The sequence below is a fragment of the Bos indicus x Bos taurus genome, chromosome 8, assembly GCF_003369695.1.
Source record: "Bos indicus x Bos taurus breed Angus x Brahman F1 hybrid chromosome 8, Bos_hybrid_MaternalHap_v2.0, whole genome shotgun sequence".
NCBI lineage: Eukaryota > Metazoa > Chordata > Mammalia > Artiodactyla > Bovidae > Bos > Bos indicus x Bos taurus.
Genome location: NC_040083.1, coordinates 82961836 through 82979978, shown reverse-complemented (window position 1 = coordinate 82979978; position 18143 = coordinate 82961836). Strand labels below are relative to the sequence as shown.

Genomic DNA, 18143 nt, shown 5'->3' with positions numbered 1-18143 from the left:
TGCTTCAAGGAAAGCAGTTCAGAGTCTGGAATACTATGGATTGTAATAGCTAAGAATTTGAGGTTGAAAATTAATTAGATCACTGTCTGTTCAAACTCTGCCTCAATATGCTTACTGCAGAATTTCCACATCAATAAACTGGAGGAGATGCTAATTCCATCTGGGCTTTTGTAAAAGTTATATGGATGAGGTGGGCAAAATGCTTTGCAGAGAGTAAGCTCTCCAAGTTTAGCCACTGTTATTATTGAATGTATAAGCTGCCTTTTCTCTCCCATATATTGCTTTTTTTTTTTTTTGAGAAAGAAAATGTGTGGTATTTACCATATTTTTACTCTTTTTATTGTTTATTCTTCCCTGATGTTCCAAGATTTTTTCTTTTCTAATTTCCTATCTATTTAGAGAAGTTCCTGTAGCTATTCTTTTATAGTAGTTCTGCTGGTGGCACATTCTCATTGTTTTTCTTCATCATAGAATGTATCAATTTCCCCTTCATTCCAGAAGGATAATTTCGCTGAATATAGGATTTATAGTTGACAATCCTTTCCTTTCAGCACTTGGAAAATGTTGTGCCTCTTCCTTCTGGCCTGTATGGTTTCTGGTGAGTTTCATGTCATTCAAATAATTTTTCTCATAGGTCAAGTGTTGTTTCTCTTTCATTGTCTTCAACACATTTTTCTTTGTGTTCAGTTTTCAGGAGTTTAGTTATGTTTCTTGGTGCGGGTTTATTTGAGTTTATCTTCTTTGAGATTCAGTTAGCCTCTTGAATCTGTAAGTTTATACATTTTCACAGATTTGAGAATTTTTCATTTATACTTTCTGCAAATATTCCTTCTGCCTTTTTTTCTTCTGGGACTCCGGTGACACAATGTGAGATTTTTCTTATAGTCCTTCCTTGTAGGTCTCTGAGATGCTGTGCATTTTTTTCAGTGTATTTTTTCTCTCTTTAGATTGCAGTTTAGTTGCTCAGTCATGTCTGAGTCTTGTGACCCCATGTACTATAGCCCGCCAGGCTCCTCTGTCCATGGGATTCTCCAGGCAAGAATACTGGAGTGGATTGCCATTTCCTTCTCCACTGTTTAGATTGGATAATTCCTATTGTTTTATCTTTAAGTTCATGGATTCTTTCCTTGGTCTCTCCATTCTGCTATTGAGCCCATTGATTTTTTAATTTCACTTCCTGTACTTTTCAGTTCTAAAATTTCCATTTGATTCTTTTTATCTTTATTTGCTGAAACATTCTATTTTTCTTTTGTTTTACTTAGGTTTGTGATTGCTCTCTGAAGTGTTTTTATGGCAGCTTTTTAGAAATTCTAACCAGATAATTCTAATATCTATGTCATCTCAATGTTGGTATTTGTTGATTGCTTTTATCTTACTCAAACCGAGATCTTCTTGGTGTGTTTTTTTGTTTTTTTTTTATTGAATCTTGGATATTTTTGGTTTTAAGTTGTGAGACTCTGGATCATATTTAAACTTTCCTATTTAGATGTGTATGGCCATTGCTTCAGAATGGGGAGGAGAGGGTGCTGACATTTTTCTATCAGGTGAAATAGGAGCCCAGGTTTTCCACTTGGCCTCCACTGGCAGTTGCTGGATATGGGTAGGAGTTCTGGCTCCTCAAAGGCCACTCTGGATTTTGGGGGGAAAGAGTGCGTCCTTACTGCTCTCCACAAGTGGTGCTTGGAGGCAGTGGTCTCACTGTTACTGCGGTGATGGTATAAGTCCTGAATATCCACTAGGCTTCCTCTGTCATCATTCCAGGGGAAGGAAGAGGGGAGAGAGCTGAGGGGGTGCTCTGGCACTATCAGGTAGAAGTGGAAGCTCAAGTCTCAGCTGACATGAGGGGTAGGATGGCTGGGATGAAAGTCCTGGCATCCTGCTCAGACTTATCTGATGCCAACATGGCAGGGGTTGGAATCCTTGTTAGGGCAGCCTTCCCAGGGTGGAAGTGTCAGCTCCCCCCTCAACCTTTGGAGGCGAGGGTGGCAGTAGAAGCTTATATGCATATATATATATATATATATATATTTGAGTTGTTTGCCTGCAGTAAAGCAGTTATTTTCTAAAGTTTTCAGCCTTGCTAGCGTGCCCGTTTTCTAGTCTTTTTGTTAGAGACAGCAGACTCTTGTTGGGACTTTTTATGTCCATATCTGTTGGTGTTTCTGAATATCCAGCTTATCCAGCAATAAGTCTGGGATATATGAGGCAAAAATAAAACCCAGGAAACTCATGGCTGGTTTCCTCAGGTCTCAAGGCCCATAGCTACTCTTCTCACTCTCTTTTGGAGTCTTCTTATATTTATTTTATGTATTATGTCCACATTGCCTGTTTTAGTTGCATTTCATAGTAGAGATAGGGAAAAGTATTTTCACTCCATCTTTCTGGAAGCATTCTAACCTAGTCTGTATTTGTAACTGGAGAAGCAAAAGAGACTTTGTCTCCTTTTAAAGGAATGTCAACCATTACTGGAAGCAGGTGAAAAAAGTTGTTGAGAGGGATGGCATGGAGGAAGGAGGACAAGAATGAGCCTGCTCTTCACACCTCTGAAGCCTCTGCTTCACTCTGTATTTCACACCATTTCTGTTCCTTTGGCACCTGAATTCAAGCTTTTCTATTTACTGCCTCACAGAAGAAGCCCTGTCTTCCCTGGTGTTCCCACCACCTGTTACAGATTAGCGGTGACAAGCACCTTCCTTGAACCAGGCCCTAACACACAGCAGAAGGAAAACGGCCCATTTATCACAGCAGCAGCCATTCTTCTTTAGTACAGTGCCCAGCGGGGAATTCTGGGAAAGTGAGTGCTTCAGGGGCTTAACTCCCTGAAGCAGGGGGCAGTAAAACCCATATATGGAGCCTGTCAGCCTGGACATTCTAGAAATAAGATTGAGCCCTGCTCAAATGGACAAAGGAAACAATGCTGGCCCAGACAATCAAGTGTTTTCCATGCCCCCCTCCTGACTCTGACCACTTCACAGGGAACCTTTACAAAGTCTATGGCTCGTAAGAGAAATGGCACAATTCAGGAGAGGCTGGAAGCCCACAAGGCAGAGAGTCCTTTGTGCTGAAAATGCAAATTGTTTTCCATTTAATGAACAGTTTCCTTTCCAGGAGGCTGATGAAGTGAATTGTGAGACGAAGGTGCTTAATTTTTAGCCATGCTTTGCTAGATTCCCAGACTGAAAATGAGGGCTGGTGGAGGGTGGGAGGTGGGGGATTTTCCAGGAGAGAAAGAGAAGACTTCACGATATCACTAGCCTTAAAATTGGACAGTTCTTACTTTTAATTTTTTTATCTTTTAATTTTCTATTTATTTTGAGAGTTTTAAAGTAGACAACTTTTTCGAGCAGTTCTAGACTGACCACAGAATCTTGCAGAAGGTGCAGCGAGTTCACATATACGCCCTGTCCCCATATATACTCCAGAGTGGCAAGTTTGCTACAATCAGTGAACATACACTGATACATCATTATCACCCAGTTTACCTTGGGGTTCACTCTTCTTGGTTTAGTTTTTCCATGGTGGTTGTTTTTCAGAGGGAAGTGTGGTATGGGCACAGCTGAAAATGTGTTTCTCTTAGGGACCCTCTTCCTACCCTCTCCTCTGTTCAGTCTGGTCTGAATGAAGCTTTCTCTATCTCAAGTCAGTCAAAATTGATACAAAAGTCTTTGAGAGATTTTCTGTGGCTTATTTCCTTTCCATAGCTATGTTCCAGCCAAACTGCCTGTGAGTAAATTTCTTTGCATGTCATTTAAAAATATACTAGGAAATCAACTATTTAAAGAAACGACAGATGCAGAATGAAAAAAAAAAGGGAAGGTGTTAGTCACTCAGTCATGTCTGACTTTTCGACCCCATGGACTATAGCCTGCCAGTCTCCTCTGTCCATGGAATTATCCTGGCAAGAATACTGGAGCGATAGCCTTTCCCTTCTCCAGGGGTTCTTCCTGGCTCAGGGATTGAACCCAGAATATCACCCCTAATTATATATACATATATATATATATATATATATATATATATGTCTTTTTACAAAGTGAAACCTCACTATACAGATTCCAGGCCAGGGGTGGGACTTGTAATAATACTTTATGACTGAAGATCAGCGTTATACTGAGTATAATTTGCTTTAAAATACTTCAGCATGCATAATATGATATATATGTGAGTCTGTAAGTTTAAAAAGTTTCTTGAGGTATAATTCACATACCATAAAATTTACCTAAATGTACAGTACAATAACTTTTAGTAAATTGGCCAAAGAGTTCACCATCATCACTATCCAGTTTTAGCATATGTCCATCATCCTAATGACCCTAGTGAGATCACTGACAACTGGCCATGGTTAATCCCCCATTCCTACCCCTAGTCCTAGGCTGCTGCTCATCTTTTCTGAACATTTCATACAAATACCACCACACACTATGCAGTCGTTTGGGTCTGATTTCCTTCAGAGTATTTTTGAGGTTCATCCATGTTGTAGCACTTGTCAGTGGTTCTTCAGTTTTTATTGCAGAATAATATTCTATCATATGGATACACCACAGTTTGTTTATTCATTTATTAACTGATGAATATGTGGGTTGTTCCCTCTTGGGAGGTATATAATATGCTGCTGCGAATACTCTTATGTGCTGTTTTGCATGGACATATATTTCCATTTCTCTTGGGTAGATTACCTAGGAATGGAATCACTGGGTTGTACGGTAAACTTGTATATAAGATTAGTGAGTGCACGTTTCTGCTGTGCGTTAACAGTTGAAGATAATGTCCAAGGTGGTGTGTGTTGAGTTTCTTCTACTTGCCCCCTCAGGATTCACTCTCTGCTCTTCTTCACCCTCCTCTGTGCCCCAGGAGGCTGACCTGCACCAAGCACCTCAGTTGATCTCTGGTTTCAGCAGGGTTTGTGGGGGTTGGGAGACACTGGCAACAGGTAAGAGGGAGTCAGGAACATGAAGCTGGGTTTCTTTCTGCTCTCTTTCTGTGGGTCAGGGAAGGTTGTGTCCCTCTGCTGAAGGCCGTAGCTCTGTTGAGCAGCCCTCTCCACCCTCTGGTTCTGGTATCCGTTCATCCCCCAACCCTTTCAGGTTCACAGCTGCTGTTGTTAATAGCTCCAGAATATCGTGGGTTTTCCACACACTACTCACACTTTGTAAATCAGCCTTTTATTAAACTGTCTGCAAGTTACCCAGAGAGTGTGCTGTTTTTGCCAAGACTTTGGCAAATTAGGTTTCAGCTAATTTTTAAAGATGCTAAATCAGACTTCATCAACATCTGTGCATCAGCTAACCTGACTTTCATTACAGAGTTTGCCCCTTAGCCTAAGAAAGGTTATCGATAGTTTTCCTGAGGAAGTATCTTCCAAGATGTGTGGATTTGCTAGAAGTGTTGCACAGGCACTTTCGCCCTCCTGTGAACAAGGATGTGGTGTCTATGAGCAGGGCAGAGTGGTGTTCTTGACCTTGAATGGATTTGGCCCCGTGTCCTGAGAGTGGAGGATTCGGTCACCTAACCCTGCCAGAAGTTTGACTGCACCCTGCCCCCAGAACATGATCGTATCTACCTGGGATGAGCCTTCACAGAGTGCCTAAGGGACAGATGGCTGGGACTCCACTAAGCTATGAGAACAGGTTCATAATTGCTTTGATGGCTGCTTACTGACAGAATTCGTTATTGGTAGGATTTGGTCTTAGACTTGTTTGCATTTTGCAACACATCATCTGCTGGGTAGTTGTTGGGCAGCAGGGAGATCTGTAGCCAAAATCTACCTCTAATCACTGGAGACTACAAGAAAACCCAGTGATTGTGAACAATCAAGTAGGTTAGGTCAATAGGCATATTTAATGCCTCCCAGGGTTCCAGTCTGGAGAAGGCAATGGCACCCCACTCCAGTACTCTTGCCTGGAAAATCCCACGGACAGAGGAGCCTGGTAGACTGCAGTCCATGGGGTCTCTGGGAGTCAGACACGACTGAGTGACTTCACTTTCACTTTTCACTTTCATGCATTGGAGAAGGAAATGGCAACCCACTCCAGTGTTCTTGCCTGGAGAATCCCAGGGACGGGGGAGCCTGGTAGGCTGCTGTCTATGGGGTCACACAGAGTCGGACACGACTGAAGTGACTTAGCAGCAGCAGCAGTAGCAGCAGCAGGGTTCCAGTCATTCAGAGTTCTAGTCAGCTCTGCCCAGTGCTTAGGGAGCATATGCACTGTTACCTAATTTTCCTGTATTTATTTAGTTCTCCTTTAACTTTTTTTTTTAAACTAACCTTTTGCTGCTAAGTCACTTCAGTCGTGTCCGATTCTGTGCGACCCCATAGACGGTAGCCCACCAGGCTCCCCCATCCCTGGGATTCTCCAGGCAACAACACTGGAGTGGGTTGCCATTTCCTTCTCCAATGCATGAAAGTGAAGTCACTCAGTCATGTCTGAGTCTTCGCGACCCCATGGACTGCAGCCCACCAGGCATTTTGAGATATTTATAGACTCATAAGTAGCTGTAAGAAAGAATACAAAGAGATCCCATGTACCCTTTACCCAATCTTGCAAAGTTATCATATAAGTCACGGTATCAACATCAATACAGTCAAGATACAGAATATTTCCATCATCATAAGGAGCCCTTGTGTGGCTGTTTTATAAATACCCCCACCTCCCCTCTTTCTTTCTCCTTCCTTCCTTCCTTCTTTCATTATTTCTTTCTTTAAGTATAATTGATTTATGATGTGTTAATTTTTGCTGCATAGTAAAATGATCAGTTATATATATTCTTTTTCATATTCTTTTCATTATGGCTTATAACAGGATATTGAATATAGTTTCCTGTGCTACAATAGGACCTTGTTGTTTATCCAGCTGATAACAAAATAGTTTGTATCTGCTAATCCCAAACTCCAAATCCTTTCCTCCCCCACCTCTCCACCCCGCTGGCAATCATGAATATGTTCTCTGTGTCTCTTACTTCCTTCTTAACCTGTGGCAAATGCTTATCTGGTCTCCAGTTCTATAACATGGTCTTTTAAAGAATGCTATATAAATGGAATCATATGCTTTGTAGCCTTTTTGAATTGGTTTTTTTCTGCCCAGCATAATTTTCTACAGATTAATCCAGGGTGTCCCAATATTCTGTTCCTTTTCAGTACTAAGTAGAATTCCATGGTATGGAGGTTACACAGTCTGTTTAACCATTCATCCATTGAAGGACATTTAAGTTGTTTCTGTATTTTGGCAACACAAATAAAGCTTCTATAAACATTTATGTGTAAGTTTTGTGTGAACATAAGGCTATTTTTTTTCTGAAATAAACACTCAGGAGTGCAATTGCCAGCTGGTATGGTAGAATCCCCATGGACAGAGGAGCCTGGCCAGCTACAGCCTGTGGGGTCATAAAGAGTGGGATACAACCGAGTGATTAAGGACAGCACAGCATGGTAGCTGCATGTTTAGTTTTTTAAGAAATTGCCAAACTATTTCCCAGATTGATTGTACCATTCTCAACAGCACTGTGTGAGTGGTCCATTTTCTCAGCATTCTCAGCAGCATTTGGTGTTGTTATTTTTTTCTTTATTTTAGCCGTTCTGAGAGCTGTGCAGTAACATATCATCGTGCTTTAGAGTTGCACTTTCCTGATGGCCGATCATGTTTATGTCAGTTCAGTTCAGTCATTCAGTCGTTTCTGACTCTTTGCAACCCCATGGACTGCAGCATGCCAGGCTTCCCTGTCTATTGCCAATAACTGGAGTTTACTCAAATTCATGGCCATTGAGTCAGTGATGCCATCCAGTCATCTCATCCTCTGTCGTACATTTCTCCTCCTGCCTTCAATCTTTCTCAACATCAGGGTCTTTTCAAATGAGTCAGTTCTTCACATCAGGTGGCCAAAGTTTTGGAGCTTCAGCTTCAACATCAGCCCTTTCAATGAACATTCAGGACTGATTTCCTTTAGGATGGACTGGTTGGATCTCCATGCTGTCCAAGGGACTCTCAAGAGTCTTCTCCAACTCCACAGTTCAAAAGCATCAATTATTTGGTGCTCAGCTTTCTTTATAGTCCAATTCTCACATCCGTACATGACTACTGGAAAAACCATAGCCTTGACTAGATGGACCTTTGTTGGCAAAGTTATGTTTCTGCTTTTTAATATGCTGCCTAGGTTGGTCATAACTTTCTTTCTAAGGAGCAAGCATCTTTTAATTTCATGGCTGCAGTCACCATCTGCAGTGATTTTGGAGCCCCCCAAAATAAAGTCTGTCACTGTTTCCACTGTTTCCCCATCTATTTGCCATGAAGTGATAGGACCAGATGCCATGATCTTAGTCTTCTGAATGTTGAGCATTAAGCCAACTTTTTCAATCTCCTCTTTCACTTTCATCAAGAGGCTCTTTAATTCATCTTTACTTTCTGCCATAAGGGTGGTGTCATCTGCATATCTGAGGTTACTGATGTTTTTCCTGGCAATCTTGATTCCAACTAGTTCTTCATCTAGCCCAGCGTTTCTCATGATGTACTCTGCATATAAGTTAAATAAGCAGGGTGACAAAATACAGCCTTGATGTACTCCTTTCCCTATTTGGAACCAGTCTGTTGTTCCATGTCCAGTTCTCACTCTTGCTTCCTGACCTGCATACAGATTTCTCAAGAGGCAGATCAGGTGCTCTGGTATTCCCATCTCTTGAAGAATTTTCCACAGTTGTGGTGATCCACATAGTCAAAGGCTTTTGGCATAGTCAATAAACAGAAGTAGATGATTTTCTGGAACTCTCTTGCTTTTTCAATGTTCCAATGGATGTTGGCAATTCGATCTCTGGTTCCTCTGCCTTTTCTAAATCCAGCTTGAACATCTGAAAGTTCATGGTTCATATACTGTTGAAACCTGGCTTGGAGAATTTTGAGCATTACTTTACTAGCATGTGAGATGAGGGCAATTATGTGGTAGTTTGAGCATTTTCTGGCATTGCCTTTCTTTGGAATTGGAATGAAAACTGACCTTTTAGAATCTTGTGGCCACTGCTCAGTTTTCCAAATTTGCTGGCATATTGAGTGCAGCACTTTCACAGCATCATCTTTTAGGATTTAAAATAGATCAATTGGAATTCCATCTCTTTCACTAGCTTTGTTCATAGTGATGCTTCCTAAGGCCCACTTGACTTCACATTCCAGGATGTCTGGCTCTAGGTTGGTGATCACACCATCGTGATTATCTGGGTCATGAAGATCTTCTTTTTTGTGTAGTTCTTCTGTGTATTGTTTCCACCTCTTCTTAATATCTCCTGCTTCTGTTTTAGGTCCATACTGTTTCTGTCCTTTATTGAGCCCATCTTTGCATGAAATGTTCCCTTGGTAGCTCTAATTTTCTTGAAGAGATCTCTAGTCTTTCCCATTCTATCATTTTCCTCTATTTCTTTGCATTGATCATTGAGGAAGGCTTTCTTATCTCTCCTTGCTATTCTTTGGAACTCTGCATTCAGATGTTTATATCTTTCCTTTTCTCCTTTGCCTTTTGCTTCTCTTCTATTCACAGCTATTTGTAAGGCCTCCTCAGACAACCATTTTGCCTTTTTGCGTTTGTTTTCCCTGGGGATGGTCTCGATCCCTGCCTCCTGTACAGTGTCACAAACCTCCATCCATAGTCCTTCAGGCTCTCTTTCTATCAGATCTAATCCCTCCAATCTATTTGTCACTTCTACTGTATAATCATAAGGGATTGATTTAGGTCATACCTGAATGGTCTAGTGGTTTTCCCTACTTTCTTCAATTTAAGCCTGAATTTGGCAATAAGGAGTTCATGATCTGTGCCACAGTCATCTCTCGGTCTTGTTTTTGCTGACTGTATGAAGCGTTTCCATCTTTGGCTGCAAAGAATATAATCAATCTGATTTTGGTGTTGACCATCTGTTGATGTCCATGTGTAGAGTCTTCTCTTGTGTTGTTGGAAGACGGTGTTTGCTCTGACCAGTGCATTCTCTTGGCAAAACTCTATTAGCCTTTCCCCTGCTTCATTCTGTATTCCAAGGCCAAATTTGCCTGCTAATCCAGGTATTTCTTGACTTCCTACTTTTGCATTCCAGTCCCCTGTAATGAAAAGGACATCTTTTTTGGGTGTTAGTTCTAGAAGGTCTTGTAGGTCTTCATAGAATGTTTTTGTTTTTAATTCAAAGAAGTGTAAGGAAGAAAAGAGAGAAAAGGTCGTTATCTATTTGCCCAGATAATTCCTATTAAAGATAAAGTAATACTGGTATAAAATTAGAAAACTCAAGCAGCACAGAAAGGCATAGAACGAGAAATAAAGGACTCTCCTCACTCCTGCCCTTACCTGGCCCTTCTCTGTACAGGTCACCAGCGTTCACAATATCTTGAGGTTCCTTTCAGAAAAGGTAAAGGAAAACCATGGCTATATCCATACTTACATGTTGATATGGAGGTTGATAGTACAGAGTAATTTCAGCATAACAATCCAGAGACTTTCCTGAGTGGCAAGTGGCTCTGTCTAGTTCCTTCTGTCTTGCCTCTTCATCTATCCTGTAAGCCTCTGTGCTACTCTTCAAGATTGGAGCTGGGTCATAAGCATGTCTGTGTCCTGGAGCCCATTGACAGTACTCAGTCCTGTAACCAGAAGAAAGACCAGGAGTGTCATCTAGTCACATACCTGGGAAGAAGAGGGGGGCAAGTTTTACTGGCCCCCTAGCAGTCTCTTAGCAGAAATTACACCTATATGTTTACCTTTTTTCCACATGAGCACAATTGGGATCCTGTGTCCCACAACCATAAACCCTTGTTTAAACTTTGCTTGTTCATTTAATAATGTAACAGGGAGATCTTGCCATAGCAAAGGCAAACAGATGGCCTTCATTCCTTTTAATCATTTCAGGTTATCCTATCCCAGCAATGTACTATGTTTCTTTTATTGGGATGGGCTTGTCTTTTATTTTTGTATTTGCAATAATGTTTCAAGACACATCTTTGAAAATAAACCTACATATATCCAAGAATACATCCCTATCAGAAAGATTGCTGGATCAATGGGTGTGTGCACTCAAGTACTGGATATGAGTGCCAGATTGTCCTCTATACTATTGAACCAATTTTAACTGACCCTCTACTACTATAAATTTTAATATTTATATACGTATAATATATGTAATATATATTTAAACATTATAAGATTTACTTTTCATCACTCTAATATATGTAAACATGCATTCTTGGCTATTAATGTGCACAGAGTGCTAGAAGCAAAATACATGACTAAAGATTGTCTGGTTAATTTCTTCATACCTGGGCAGTTCTAGTGCCACCCCCCAACATCTGGGATGATGAAAATGCTACAAGCTCCAGTATGTCAGACAAGCTGTTAGAATTCTTCTCAGGACAGTGATCCCGGCAGATACAGGTAATGGCACAGAGTTGCCTCTTCGATTAAAATCCCTTGGCTCAGCCCAACCCAAGAAAAACAACTGCTTTTCTCTATTCTTGAATATTATCCTACATGTACTGGCAATATATGATGGTGTCTTATGCTGTTTCAGCAAGGAATTTCTTCTTCCTAATGTCTAAATTATTCTAGTCTAAATTACTCCAGCTGCACTGTAAGCGTATTTGCTTTCATCTTGCCTTAAATGAAAGCAGCAGCTTTTAATTATCTTTATATTTTCTTGGCTTCATTTCTCTGTTCCTGTGTGGCTTGACTTCAACCCTATAATTTCTGATTCAGGCTTTGAATATCCTAAATTCACTGTATGTTGAATAGTGTGCAATTATGTTGTGGCTGTGTGTGTGTGTGGAAGGAGGTGTACCAGACAAGAATGTATATAATGAATAAGCAAAAGTCGCTCAGTTGTGTCTGACTCTTTGTGACCCCATGGACTGTAGCTTGCCAGGCTCCTCAGTCCATGGAATTCTCCAGGCAAGAATACTGGGGTGGGTGGGTTGCCATTTCCTTCTTCATATAATGTCTGAATGTGATTACAAAAATAAAAATTAAAATGAGTGCAGTATCCCTTATCACCGAGCTTAAGAAATACAGCCTCCCCAGTTCCCTTGAAGCTTGTCATACAGGCACATGTCATGCCTTTGTGTTTCCCCTCCCTCACCCCCATAGATGTAACACTATCATGAACATTGTGTTAATAATTCCCTTACTCTAAAAAAGTTCTGTAGCATGTGTGTGTCTCCCAGTACATTTGGCTGCATTACTTAATTTGAACTTAATGTAAATTGATTCATATGTCTTTTGGAATCTGTTTCTGCTTCTGATCAATACTGTGCTTTTTGAAATTCATTCATGCTTGTGTGTGTGGAACTTGGTTCATTCATTTTCAGTATTGTATGGTATTCCATTATATAAATTGACCCAATTTAGTTATTCATAATAATTTAATTCACAATGGCCACATAAGATATTGATGGCTGGAACAGCTAAGTGTCCCCCAGTTCCCTATTCTTCCATTGTATAAAGGTGTAGCTGGAAGGCAGCTATCCAGCCAGGGAATTTCCCAGACTCCCTTACATCTAGCTGGAGTTTTGTGACATTTGGCCAGTGAAATCAAGTAGAAACGATGTGTGTCACTTGGTCAAGGAGGTTAAGGGAAGAGTTGTGTCTTCTCTACCCTCTTTCAATCCTCTCACTGGCTGGATGTCAACAGCCAGGGCAACCTTGGAAACCTAAAGTTAAAGGTGGCAATGCCTTTCTCAGTTGTGGGTCCTAAAGAATTATGTGTAATAGAATCTGTTATATAAGATAAAAACCAAACTGCATTGTGTGAAGCCACTGAAATTTTGGAGTTATTTGTTATAGAAGCTTAAGTTATCCTAACTAATGCAAACTAACAAGAAATGCCCAAGATTTTTATGAAGAAACTTCTAAAAGTTTTAGAAGAATGCAGAAGATCTGAATAAATAGCATGTTATGGACGAGATAACTGATTTCTAACAAGATATAACGTTCTCCTTCAGTTCAGTTCAGTTCCGTCACTCAGTTGTGTCCGAGCTTTGCGACCCCATGAATTGCAGCACACCAGGCCTCCCTGTCCATCACCAACTCCCAGAGTTCACCCAAACTCATGTCTATCGAGTCGGTGATGCATCCAGCCATCTCATCCTCTGTCGTCCCCTTCTCCTCCTGCCCCCAATCCCTCCCAGCATCAGAGTCTTTTCAAATGAGTCAACTCTTCGCATGAGGTGGCCAAAGTATTGGAGTTTCAGCTTCAGCATCAGTCCTTCCAATGAACACCCAGGACTGATCTCCTTTAGGATGAACTGGTTGGATCTCCTTGCAGTCCAAGGGACTCTCAAGAGTCTTCTCCAACACCACAGTTCAAAAGCATCAATTCTTCGGCGCTCAGCTTTCTTCACAGTCCAACTCTCACACCCATACATGACCACTGGAAAAACCATAGCCTTGACTAGACGGACCTTTGTTGGCAAAGTAATGTCTCTGCTTTTGAATATGCTATCTAGGTTGGTCATAACTTTCCTTCCAAGGAGTAAGCGTCTTTTAATTTCATGGCTGCAATCACCATCTAATTTCAATATAATACATAAAAAATACAATTTTATCATTTACTTGGTAAATTAAACAAAGAAGAAAACACAATAACATTTTGAAAGAAAATAACAAATTGTAGAGACTTCCTCTGGAGGAGGCAATGGCACCCCACTCCAGCACTCTTGCCTGGAAAATCCCATGGAAGGAGGAGCCTGGTGGGCTGTAGTCCATGGGGTCTCTAAGAGTCGGGCACGACTGAGCGACTTCACTTTCAGTTTTCACTTTCATACATTGGAGAAGGAAATGGCAATCCACTTCCTTGATATCAGACACCAGGTATCAAAGCCTATTATAAGATGATCAGAAGTGACACTGACATAGGAAGTAAGAAACAGTCCAGTGCAACAGAACAAACAGGTCAAAGACAGACCCACATACATATGAGAACTGGGCATACAACTAAGTATTTCAAATCAGGAAAAAAATGGATGAATAGAAAAATGTTGCCAAGGCAATTAGCCACCCATTTTGAAAAAAAATAATACTGGATGATTTCAACCTCACACTATTCTCAAAAAATAAACAACAGCAACAAAAATCAACAAACTACAAAGGGTTATAAGAAAATGTATTTATATCCTTGAGATTAGGCGAATAATTAATACCAAGAATATATAAAAATAAAACTCCTACAAATTGATAAGAAAATGAAAACTGAAAGAGTAGAATGGGCAAAAGGTATGTTCTGGTTATATCTAGACAAACCTGTAATTCAAAAAGATAAATGTACGCCTATGTTCATAGCAGTGCTATTCACAATACCCAATGTATGGAAGCAACCTAAATGTCCATTGACAGATGAACGGATAAAGAAGATGTGTGCATACACACAGTGGAATACTACTCAGCCAGAAAAAGAACTAGATAATGCCATTTGCAGCAACATAGATGAAACTAGAGATTATCATACCAAGTGAAGTAAGTCAATATGACATAAATGAAACTATCTACGAAACACAACAGGCTGGACATTGGCAAGGGGGAGAGGATTAGAAAGGGATGCACTAGGAGGTTGGGGTTAGCAGATATTAGCTTTTATATAGAGAGTGGATAAACAAGAAGGTCCCACTGTATAGTACAGAGAGCTACATTCAGTGTTCTCTGATGTGTACCACATCTTCCTTATCCATTCCTCTGTTGATGGGGACATACGCAACAGAATATTACTCAACTATAAAACAGAATGAAATAATGCCATTTGCAGCAACATGGATGAACCTAGAAATTGTCATGCTGAGTGAAGTCAGACAGAAAGACAAATATCGTATGATATCGATTATATGCGGAATCTAGAAGAAATGGTACACACGAACTTATTTACGAAACAGAAATAGTGTCACAGTTGTAGAAAACAAACTTATGGTTACAAGGGAGATTGGGATTGACATATACACAATAATATATATAAAATCGAGAACTAATAAGAACCTGCTATATTGCACAGGGAAGTCTACTTAACACTCTGTCATGACCTATATGGGAAAAGAATCTAAAAAAGGAATGGATAACTCATCCACTCTGCTGTACAGCAGAAACTAACACACATTGTAAATCAACTATACCCCAATAAAAATTAAAAATATAAACACAGTGGGAAAATTTTTCAAAAAAGGTGCACTTAAAAGTTCATTGATGATGGGCGAATAAACAAAATGTGATATAGGCATATAACACAGTACTTTTGAGCCTTGAAAAGGAAGGAAATTCTGACATACTCTACAATGTGGATGAATCTTGAAGACATGCTTAGTAAAATAAACCAGTCACAAAAAGAGAAAAACAAATAAAATATTCTGTGATAAACCATAATGGAAAATAACATTTAAAAAGGAATGTATATATATATATAACTGAATAACTTCATTGTACAGGAGAAATTCCCTGGAGAAGGACATGGCAACCCACTCCAGTATTCTTGCCTGGGAAATCCCATGGACAGAGAAGCCTGGTGGGCAACAGTCCATAAGGTCGCAAAGAGTCAGACACGACTAAAGTGACTTAGCACATACACATAGAATGCCACTTATAAAGTGTGAAAAAAAGAAACCCCACAAAACAAACTTCTATTTCTGTATGTATGTATGGGAACATGTATATGGAGAAAGTTAGAGAGGAGGATCAACAGCAAACTAAAGATAGCAGGAGCCCACCTTCGGACTCATGAAGTGCCAGGAGCACCATGGAGGCCGGCAGGGCTAGAACTGCTGCATGAAAGAAAGTGAAAGTGAAAGTCGTTCAGTAGTGTCTGACTCTTTGTGACCTCATGGAGTATACAGTCCATGGCATTCTCCAGGCCAGAGACTGGTGTGGGTAGCTGTTCCATTCTCCAGGGGATCTTCCCAACCCAGTGGTCGAACCCAGGTCTCCCACATTGCAGGCAGATTTTTATCAACTGAGCCACCAGGGAAGCCCAAGAATACTGGAGTGAGTAGCCTATCCTTTCTCCAGTGGATCGTCCCAATCCAGGAATCGAACCAGGGTCTCCTGCATTGCAGGTGGATTCTTTACCAGCTGAGCTACCAGGGAAGCTCCAGTGAAGCATCTATAATGAGGTAACACTTGGTTCTTGGGAAGGTGGAGAACAAGTTCCAAGACCACGAGCACCATGAACTCAAACCCAGTTAGATTGCATCTGTTGAATTGAAACCTTTCTTTTAACTTGTTGATGAGCTGCTCCATGTCACACTTGAGGAGGTCGCTGCTGGTCTGGGTGCAGAGCCTGCAGTTCTGCTTGTTGAGCTCACCCTGCAAGACCAACTACTCCAAGTACAGGTAGACATGGACACCGTCATGGCTCCAAACCACACTTCCTGGACAGGTTCTGCATTTCTGGTTTTAAAGTTCTAATTTTGCTTAGCGTTAGCTTGATGTGCAGGGACTTCTCTGGGAAAGTTTTGCTCATGTCCTTCTTGAGGTTGGGGGGCTTCACGTACCCTATCACTGTGGTGATGTAGCAGATGGACATGAAGACGGCACTTGTGCTTGCCACAGGGCCCAAGAGTCATCCAGGAGGTTGGGGTTGTCCTCCAGGGCATCCCCGAGTTGTCCCCTAGATCTGAGCTGGCAGAGTGAGGGGACGCTGGACCAGGGCTGTCTGTCTTGAGTGTGACTAGGGTGTTGGTGGAGTACAGGAACTTGACGTAAGGCACAACCTCTCCATTTGCCCCCAACTGGAAGACTGTCTCAGAAGAGCCGCTGGAGGGATGCGTCTGCTCCTGGCTGCCCACCCTCAGGTCACTGACCCGCAGCCTTCTCTGTAGGGTGGGCCTGAGAAGGCTGCACACTGGGACCACTTGGCACAGATCAGCGCAGTCCTGTGGTTCTTGGAGTCATACTGCCTTATGTCCTTGATGAAGTGAGTCTCCTCCATGCCTTTGGGTCTGGGGATCTAGATATGTTTGGTTCTTTGAAAGAGGCACATCCCACTGCGTCTTTCGAGGGCAGGCCACACTCAGCCTGCCTGTCCAGGCTCTGGCCCAGTCTGAGGGCTGAGCAGTCCCTGGGGTCTCAAGGCCCTGCCAGGGGGTTCCAGCAACAGATGGCTGCGGCAGGGGCAGCAGGTGCTTCTTGCTGCGCAGGCCCAGACTCTGGGGCTGCCCGTCGAGGGGAGAAGATTGCAGCCTGGTTGCATCTCCAGTCCCCTTGCTTCTTCAGCACCTGCTGGGTGGCCCTGGCAGCATGGCTGGGTATGGGCCTGGGAATGAGCAGGGTGCTGCACATGCTTTGGCCACTGCCCTCAGAGATTGTTAACTGGATGGTTTTGGTGGGAATTGTGTTGTTTGTTTGTTTGTTTGATGTCTTCCTAGGTGATTCTGAGACCACAGGCTTGAATATTGGCTATTGGAGACTATATGGTAAAGTCCTCAATTCAGCTTAAGTGTTTTTATAGTATAACTTGTTAAAATTTGGCATAGTGTTTGCTTTGGCAGCACACACGCTAACACTGAGCGATGCAGAGAAGATTAGCATGGGCCCTGTGCAAGGATGACAGGCAAATTTGTGAAACATTCCATATAGTTGTTAGGACGGCAAGTTTTATGTCGTGTGTATTTTACCAAGGTTTAAAATTGTAACAGTTTTGTTTAATTAAAAACATTAAGAAGGATTTCAGTTCATTGAGCCATGTCTCCATAGTCTGAGCTTGGGTTGGAAAAGAATTTCCAGACAGTATTTCAGAAAGGAGTGAGTTTGTTAAGAACAAAGAGTAGAGATAATGAAGGTGCTGCAAGCACAGAGAGCTGACCTCCTAACAGACCTGGGGAGAGTCCACAGGAAGTTATTAGACCAGTGGATTGGCTCAAGGGAGAGCCCACAGAAGTAATAGATACTTCTGAACAGATAGTTCTGAATGAATTGATACTTCTGAATAGATAGTTCTGAGTGAATAGATACTTCTGAATAGATAGTGAGGGAGGCTGCGATGAGTGAATAGATACTTCTGAATAGATAGTGAGGGAGGCTGCGAATACACCAGGCCGAGTTCCTGACAGACCAGGGAAAGTGACTCTTCATGGGTTAGTAGCCAATTTTTGGAGCCTCAAGACAAAGAAAATTCTTGCTGGAAGGGTAGCATTAAGTGATTTATTAGGGCACTATAGGGTGAG

The 18143-nt window shown here is 41.5% G+C and overlaps 1 protein-coding gene, 1 non-coding gene and 1 pseudogene across 2 annotated transcripts in view; 2 read left to right on the top strand and 1 right to left on the bottom strand.

Annotated features, from left to right (window-relative positions):
- HSD17B3 (hydroxysteroid 17-beta dehydrogenase 3) overlaps positions 1–18143 on the top strand; it is a 55456-nt gene that overhangs the window by 7078 nt on the left and 30235 nt on the right. The gene's annotated exons all lie outside the window — the stretch shown is intronic.
- LOC113897862 lies at positions 1541–16960 on the bottom strand (annotated as a pseudogene).
- LOC113897934 lies at positions 17453–17558 on the top strand. The gene has a single exon (XR_003512457.1). It is a non-coding gene; the product is annotated as a U6 spliceosomal RNA (small nuclear RNA).